Source organism: Nyctibius grandis, chromosome 3, assembly GCF_013368605.1.
Source record: "Nyctibius grandis isolate bNycGra1 chromosome 3, bNycGra1.pri, whole genome shotgun sequence".
In the NCBI taxonomy this organism is placed as follows: Eukaryota; Metazoa; Chordata; class Aves; order Nyctibiiformes; family Nyctibiidae; genus Nyctibius; species Nyctibius grandis.
The window spans coordinates 46014671-46023279 of record NC_090660.1 but is presented as its reverse complement, the minus strand read 5'-3'; the positions used below and the strand labels follow the sequence as shown (position 1 = coordinate 46023279).

The 8609-nt window shown below is 40.9% G+C and overlaps 1 long non-coding RNA gene across 1 annotated transcript; it reads right to left on the bottom strand.

Moving 5' to 3' along the window:
• Positions 1–3682: 3682 nt before the first annotated feature.
• LOC137661309 (uncharacterized) lies at positions 3683–6824 on the bottom strand. The gene is made up of 3 exons (XR_011047845.1): positions 6718–6824; positions 5250–5357; positions 3683–3819 (listed from the first exon to the last, which is right to left on the bottom strand). It is a non-coding gene; the product is annotated as an uncharacterized lncRNA (long non-coding RNA).
• Positions 6825–8609: the final 1785 nt, after the last annotated feature.

The window sequence follows — 8609 nt, the reverse complement described above, 5'->3', positions numbered from 1 at the left end:
TCTTCAGGATGTACGGCTGAAAATCTTTTATAAAGTACTTTCATAATTACACAGTACTACAACCTGTGGTTAAAAAATCCAGTGGAAGTTACCAGCCTGAACTAGGCTGGGGTGAGGCAGGAGTTTTGAGGGGAAGCTGGTAGGGAGCTGCTTCTGAAGGGGATGCAGGCAAGCCGGCAGGCAGCTCTTTCCCTGCGGCTCGACCCATGCCAAGCCCCTGGGGCAAGCACCCCATTGAAGACACGCGCTGGCTGTTTTCCCAGCAAGGCGCAAAACCAAGGTCCTGACTGTCAGTGATTGTTCAGGATGGGAATTTTCACAGGAGCTGGGTGTTAATTCCAGTTAGATTCCAGCCCTGGTAATTGCACTCTTCCCAAAGGAATTCCTGTTGCTGATTCACTTGGGAAAGGCACAGCGGTCCTTAATCCCCAGCCTGAGCCACCATGGGCTGTCACATGCTGCGTAACTGGCTTTGGGGTGGGGCTCTTCCAAGGTCTCTTGCTGATATGTTTAATGTGGCATTTACAAACATTTACCAGGTCAGGGAGACTGAGCAAACCTCAACAGACTGTTTAGCTCAGTGGCTAGCATGGTCACATGGGAGAGAGGAGACTTGGGCTGCTTCCTGAACCAGTTAAGTATCCAGAGCATATCTAGGACCCAGAGCCTGCTCTGAAAGGTGAACACCTTCTGTGTCAAGTGCAGGTACTAAGAGTGAGTGCATCAAGATCTGGATGCTGCTGGAGATACCCAGATGCAAAGCTTTAGGTGCTTTCAGGCAGCAGTAGCAGAGTGGGAAACCGTGAATCAAATCCTGTGCTAACAGGACTCTCGGGCTGCAGAGCAGTGCCTCTACTCTTTGTACGACAGAGATCCTAGAAAATAAGGTATTGCAGAGGAAAGCATTATGGCTAGTGAGAAAGGACTTTAAGGTGTAGTGATTATGATGGCCGATCAGGAGTAGGGTGTCTGAGTTCTGGCTCCTGCTATATTCAGTATAATTTATATCAAGCAGAGCAGCTTCAAAAAGGGATATCCCTATTCAAAAACAGTCTCCATATTTTTGTGGTTAGGGCACTTCTAAAAAGTGTGCATTTGAATCACCTTGGAAGATCTGAATTTAATTCTTTTCTCTGCCTTCATCTCAGGTAGGTGCTCAGATCACCTCTTTTTCAGGGCTGGATTATTCATATCACATGGATGCCTACCAGACTGGGTCCCACAGGGTACATGGGAGGGATATCTCATACACAAGTGCCAGCACAGCTTAAAGGTAAACCAGGAATATAATACCTTTGCAGTAGCCGATGTTAGGTGTGTGTCCTGCAGAAAAGGACACACACCTGGAGAACCTTGTTGCCTGGAGAACCTGACCGCTGGTGGAAGAAAGGCAGACATGTGGGGTCCTTAGGTGCCTCCTCTGTACTCTGCTGGTGAACAGAGGTTTAGAGGTGTCTGAATTGGTGGTTTTTCATTCAAGCGTGCTTGTGTAGCTATTGCAAGGAGTCTTTCAACGTGCAAACTCATAGGAAGGCTTTTATTTGCAGCTCTTTTGGAGCACATCAGGATGCTTTCCTTTCTAAGAGAAAGTGTTCTCAGAATCTTTTGCAAAGCTGCCAAATGAATAAGATCCACCTCAGTCCACATTCTTGCCTTCTAACTCTCCCAAACATAAAACAGGCAGTAAAATAAAATTCCTGTTACTAAACATTAGGTAGGCCTTTTCCTTTGATGACTGACTGTTCCCGAAAGAGAGCTCAAATCCAGGGAACATGTGGGAAGATTCAGCCATTTGAAGGGTGTAGATTTCATCGTTATTGCTTGCCAGCAAAAGAACAACAATGCATAAGAAAAAGCATATACTAAATAAAACTAATTGCATTATAAAGAGCACCGGGCATCCTATAAAAACCTGTTGCCTAAATGTGTCCGTAACAATTTATCATCAAATGATCTTCATGCAAAGGAGCCAAAGTAATTAGCTGGGGTTTGGCAGATCTCTGCCCTGTAGTAAAACAGACCTCCAAAAAAAAAAATCCTATGTACCTCAAAATGCTAGACTGGTGGTTCAGATGTTTTACTAGGGTCTTCTCTGTGTTAATTTCCCATGTTTTATAAAGCATGTTACATACTATTCATTTTTGTACTTTTTCTTTCACTGCCTCTGCCCTCTTTGGCTATATGTGCCTGAGAGTAAACCGTCTGCAGAAGTGCTTTCATCAGCTAGAACTGAATTAGCAAATCAGTTTCACCTGAAAGTGGACAGGTTTATTCTGCAGGTTAGGGTTTATTTTTATTTATTTATATTTTTAAACTTCTTTGACTAACAGGTAACTAAAAATCTAGCTACAATAGTGAAATAACAGGTCGACCAACACTGCCTGTATCTTTTTTTGTGGTTTTAATTTAAGGCATTGTTTTAATTTAACCCTTACACCACCATTTACCAATTGATTTTGAAGATACATAATTAAGAGTAAATGTAAGGTATGTGGTATTTTCCCTTTTAAGAGGTGGTATAATTTTATACACTATGATAACACCCGTGGATCAAGCAGTCTCTGATCTTGGGATAGCTGCAGACTGGGTGCATTGTGAAGATGTGACTACAAATCTGCTTATGTTTATCTTCCTTCCACGATGCCTAGGGAAAAATATATGTATGCTATACTGGGTACTTTGTGCTTTTACAGACTGGAACTGCATTATTCGTGAGATGTGGAGTATAAGGTTGTTTTTGTGGTTTGATTCTTCTGTAATTGTAGAGTGAGGAGAAAAGAATTGGGCTATTGCTCTTCAGAGAGGGGAAGATACGGTCTTTGATCTTTATGTTAGAACTAGTAATCAAATGTTGGTTTCTTGGCTTTTAATATGTGAATGAGTTGAAAGATGCTCTCAAGTAGGCTAACAAGCCATGTGTAGTGGGTGAACGATGCTTCGCGTAGCTCATTCTTGACACATTTATGATATAAAACAAATGTAGGAAGGTCTTTTGATCCATGGGTTAAGGCTGCCTGTGTTTACAGAAACAAGGTTGGAGTATTTAGGGCCTTTGAAAAGTATCCACACACATGATTGTACGCTTGCCTTTACCCTATTTTCGTTTATCTTTGTTTGCTAGCCACAGTGCTTTCTGTTAGAATAATATTAACTTTGTGTTAAGACTCACTTTATGTGAGCTTCACTACTACATATGCCCTGAGTGGAAATAGTGTGGTGAATCCTGTTAGACCTGTAGTGTCCATGCTTGGGCTTGGGAAATGACAGTGCAGTTCTTATGGCCATGCAGCTACACAAAACCTGCTTACTTCCTCTTCATCAGTGAACGGCACTGAGTTGCTTAAGGAAGTCAGCAGTTGAATTTTGCCTGGAATTATATGTGAAGGAGGATGCTCCTTCTTGTCATTTTATTTATCATTAACAGCCATTATAATTTCTTCCCAGCGGCAATTACACTGATATCACCACATCTAAATCAGAAACAACACTGTAGTGGTTATATTATGTTGACTGGGCATCACCTAATTTTTAAGTGACATTCTTGCCCCATCATTGTGATTATATCCCTTTCTAATAAGTAATATAAGAAAAGATCTACATAATGGGAAAACATACATATTAATATATTCCATGACAAACATGTTAAGTTTATATATTAATATTGGTAAACAGAAGTCATGTTTACATTTTTCCTCTTCAGTACACTGTTCTCTTGACAGCTTGCTTTCCCTCTGGTTTTATTCTTTCCAATCCTCATGTACGTTCCACTGCCTCTGGTCACCCTAGTATTTGCAGAAGGAGAAGGCAGGTCACATCCATCTGGTTAAAAAGGAAAAAACAATGTTACTGGATAACATAATATTGCTGCTCTCCTCGTTGCATTCAGGTCTGCATGAAGGGACTTGGATATGTGCAATAAACATATGTGTGTGATAATGAGATTGTTGGTGGAAAGTCATCTTGAAAAGACAAGGAGCAATTAAGCTTGCTTACTTATACAAGTTAGAATGACAAGATGCCATTGCCGGCCCCACTCATCCATATAATAGGGTTCTCCTTCCCTGCTTAGCTGTATTGGGAGAAGCAGTTCCTGTCAAACCTCTGCCATGACTCCACCATCAAGCAATCTGCCTTCTTCCCTTTCATACACAGTTCATTCTCACACTCGTGTCACTGTCCTTATTTCAACCGAGTGTCTGCTAGCAAGCACCTGAATTAGAATACTTTAAGGATTCAATGCAAAGCCTTCATTTAACTGAGTATTTATTTGTATTGGTGTACTCTCTTGTCTAATTTTATTTGACTACTGAAAGATGTCAGTGGGGAGATGTGCAGGTTGCTCACAGACGTTTAATAATGCGATGTGTGGAGTCAACAAATAATGCACCTTCCTTTTGCTATCTTGAAGATTTAGATAGGATATCTTGGATGCTATTGACAAGGAGAGAAGTGTGGAACAATAGGAACATATGATAGTTAGTGTTAGATAACAATAGCTATCCTTATGCATCTGGAATTGAATGATGAAGCCATCAATTAGAGAAACAGCCCTCTGAGTATATATCATTGACAAGATGAATACCAGTACATTATATTTCTGGATGGAGATCTTAGTGATCTGTAGTTCAGAAAGGCAGTGAATAGTACATACAGTCAAACTAATGCTATGATATTGAAAATCCGAAATCTTTTGTCCTCCCCATGTTTGTTTGTTTTTTGGTTACTAGACTCTTTCCGACAATGCAAGTATTTGTACTTTATATTAATTACTTAAACAACGCTTTCTCATTTAGTACCAAGATGCTATTATCCACATTCAGCATATTTAGTGAACACTTTCAGGGCTTGAAAGAGCACGAGGAGCAGTTCTTCCTAGCTGTTGTCTAGTCTCTTAATTAATTCTTGCATACAGACATGGGGATCCATTCACAGCCCATGAACTCTGTTAGAGCCCCTCTCCATACCAAGGATCATACACAGCATCCACTCCTTCCGTGTCATAGCCTCTATTTTCAACCTAAATTCTCCCATGTTCTCTTTGGAATGTCTGATAGTTTCTATCCCCTCTGCCTCTTTCAGCTTTGGTGTTTTTTTTTTTTTCTTTTTTAGCTTTAATAGTCATTAGTGTTATGTTTATAGCAGAGAAGCAACAGAAAGAAAAGCTAAAGAGATGGAAGTTGCAGTATAATAAACAAGGAATTCTCAGCAGTTGCAGTTTCCAGTTAATTAGTTTCAGTTCTTTTACTTACATTTGAAAGTGAATGAATATTCCATGGTGGTCAGGGCCAAATTTTATTCTTGGATCTGTACATAGGTAACAAAACATACAGCAGCAGAGTTATACAGTGAGAATGGCTCTGTAGGAGAATAAAGAAAGAATATGAAGAAAGACTGTAATTAATGCAGTGCTAGACTAACTGTAAAATACAATTTAAGGAAAGGGAATAAGCATTCATGACCGCTATCTGTATTATTTTGGTTGAGTTTTTTTAATATGGACTCTTGTGTGTGAAAACAGCTTTATGATCTTTTTCATGGCAATCTAAATGTTTAGGTCCTCTTCATGTTTGTTTCCTTGTACGCAGAAGGTCATTATATTAAAAATTGGATCCTACCATGGATGCCAGTGATCGTTGCAGTGAAGAATAATTTTTAGAGCCTTAGGGAAAAAAACGGTCACTGCCTTTCTCAGAAATATTTGAAAGGGCTGATGAAGTTTGGTGGATCTCAGTGGTATTGGCAATGTATGGCCTGATGAGGGGAAGAAAACCCCCAGGTCTTTCAGGAAAGCAGCAGGTAAAAGAAATTTCTGTAGCCTTCCCCCTTGTAAATCTAACCAAATGAAACCACTACAGGCCAATAAGCTTCTTGAGTGCACTTTGCCCTGGAAATAGTGTTTTATTATCACCCAAAACATAAATAATGCAATAAAAGAAAATGTTTGAGGTCTTCTTAATGAGCTATTGTTAAGGCACCATTCGCTCTTATTTCCTTTCGTAGCCTGATGCAAAGAGCAGCATCCAGTGGTTGAGAGTGTATTCTGAGTGCTGCTAGGAAAGTACAAATGAGAAAACAGACTTAATTACACCGCTGACTGCATCTAGAGGTCCATGTGGTTTGACTGGCTGTGTTAGGACACCCTGTAATTTGGAGGAATTCTCTGCACACTGGCACCATAAATGTACTGCTATCCAAAGGATGGTTAATAATCTAAAGTTGGCTGTTAACATTGCTGGAGCTGGTGTCTATAATTTCAGCGAGTGACCTGAATGACTCTGCAATGAAAGACTGAAATGTCACTCTCCTCCTTTATTTTGTTTGCCTTGAGCAAAGACTGGTCCAGATTGTGTACATCCACTGAGGTCCAAATGATGAAAGGGCAATGCGTAAGCGTAGATTCATGGCTCTGCTAAATCTCCCTACTCTGGCAGAATAGTAGGGAGCATGGGGAGGAGGGCATGGGAGAAAAATAAGACCATCTCCTCCAGAGCAGCTTCCACTGTGGCTATCTTTTCCCTTCTCTGAGCGTGTAAAGGCGAGGCTGGCTATAGGGACCTGGCTCTCCCATGCTCTCTAGCTGCCAGCCACCAGTAAATCAGACCTGATGCCTGTGGCTAAAGTCAAAGCAAATGGCTTCCATTATCCAGGTATTTATTTTGCACCTGCTGCTGTGACATCTGTGTAATAACAGTTACGTACGACAAAAGGTAGGCTGACCTGACTTTGAGTATTTCATCGCTTCTTTTCTTTATGCTGAGTGAGCGAGCAAGCAGAGGACTCGTATTCTTCTCAGGAGGTGTTACAGACCATCCAGCTGAGACATCTGCAGAGTGGCAAGTGCAAAGAGCTTTACCTTTGCTGTCAGGAATCTTAAACCCTTGTTTCCGTTGTGTCTCGTTGGTACAGCTCAGATGCAGTAAAGGAGTAAAATACTATCAGTAAATTTCAGAAAGTTCAGTATTTGCATTTCATTTGGAAACCTGTGACATTTTGGCATATTTTCACTGTAAGGTCAGGGCAATGCTGATTAAAGATCAGTGCTGGCATTAAAATATACATTGTATGGAGAGTTGGTGTGCTTCAGAGCAAAGCCAGCCTGCCAGGCAGAGAACCAGGGCAGCCCTGGGGCAGAGCATAAGACTCAGTGTTCGAGGTGGTTGTTTTTTTTTTGAAATATAGACTTGAACAAAAAGACTAATTCACTCACAGCACTCTGAGACTGTATCTTCTTGGAGTAAGACAGGTTCTTAGTGCAAATATGCTTGTTCTCTTTAAAAATCATTCAGACCTTCATGCATGTTGCCTGATGTGCAAGTGTCAGAACTGGGGGCTGTTCAACCTTTCCACTTACTGTGTGATAGATAGGAAAGCACTGGAAAAGTACCGTTCTCTGTATTCTCCCCAATATAGTATGGCTAGCTTTCAAGGACCAAGAAACTTTTCCATCGTTCGGGTAAGTGTGGATGTTAGTTGTACTCTGGCAAAATTATGCTGGAAGTCCCAATGAAATCTAAGCCTGAATGACTGTGTTCACTCCCCTCCAGCCGTCATGAAGGCACTATCAACACTTTGCTTACTGAAAGCTTTAAGAGGTATTACTGCCATTTATATATGACAGACATGGTGAAGTCCTGACTATATTTCTGGAAGCAAAGAAATCATTGCCTTCACCTTCCCACCTTGTGTTAGTCTGTAATTAGTTGAAAACGTGACATAATACCAGGAAGATGGAAGAAAAGAATCTAGAAAGCAAGGACACTGGCATTAGTTCTCACTGCAGTATGTTTAGGAAGTACTGCTGTTAGATTTAGGACTTAATGATTTACATAAGGGGAAAAAAAAGCTTGTTGCTACTTGCTGAACTAATCTGAGGTGAAGCACAAACTTTGGATTTCCTCCAGTCACCTGAATACAACGCCACCACCAACATCCTTTTTGCCCCTGCTAGATACAACCTTTTTCTCTACTGCGTGTTGCATCCACAGCCCTCCATTCACCTTATAGGATTCTGGCTCATACCATGTGAACCACTGCTGAACTGTTTTGTACCACTACAATTTCAGCTTTGTGGGAAAGGAGGAATATTTGGCTCCTTCCTCTTTGCACCATGACATGTATTTTGTGACTGCTGAACATGTCAGCTTTTTGCAAACAAGAAACGAAGAAATGCAATAGAAGTAGCTTCATCACATTACACTGTTGCATTAACAGACAGAATGAAAGATACTGCAAATGAAATCATACAGGTGGAAAGAGTCCTTGGTGGTTTGTTTTTTTCCCCCATCTCACTAGGATAAAAAGATCTTGTATATTGAAAACAAAAGCGATGTCTGTTTCTGTGGTTAAATGGAAACTGTATATATTTGCCATAAATCTACTCAAATTATGTTGCAGAGCCTATAGGCAAAACTCCATGTACTTTGTTAGGTTTAGGCATGTTACAAGACAAGGATAACTGAACTCCCCTCTGCCAAGGGAGAGGAAAGCCTGAAACACTTCCAGCAGCCTCCCCCCCTGTGATTATTTCACTTTTTTTTTTTTCTGGGAGTAGGGAGGGAGGTGGAGAGAAAGAGGGAGAAGGTAAGGGAAGAATAGCTATCAAGTAACTC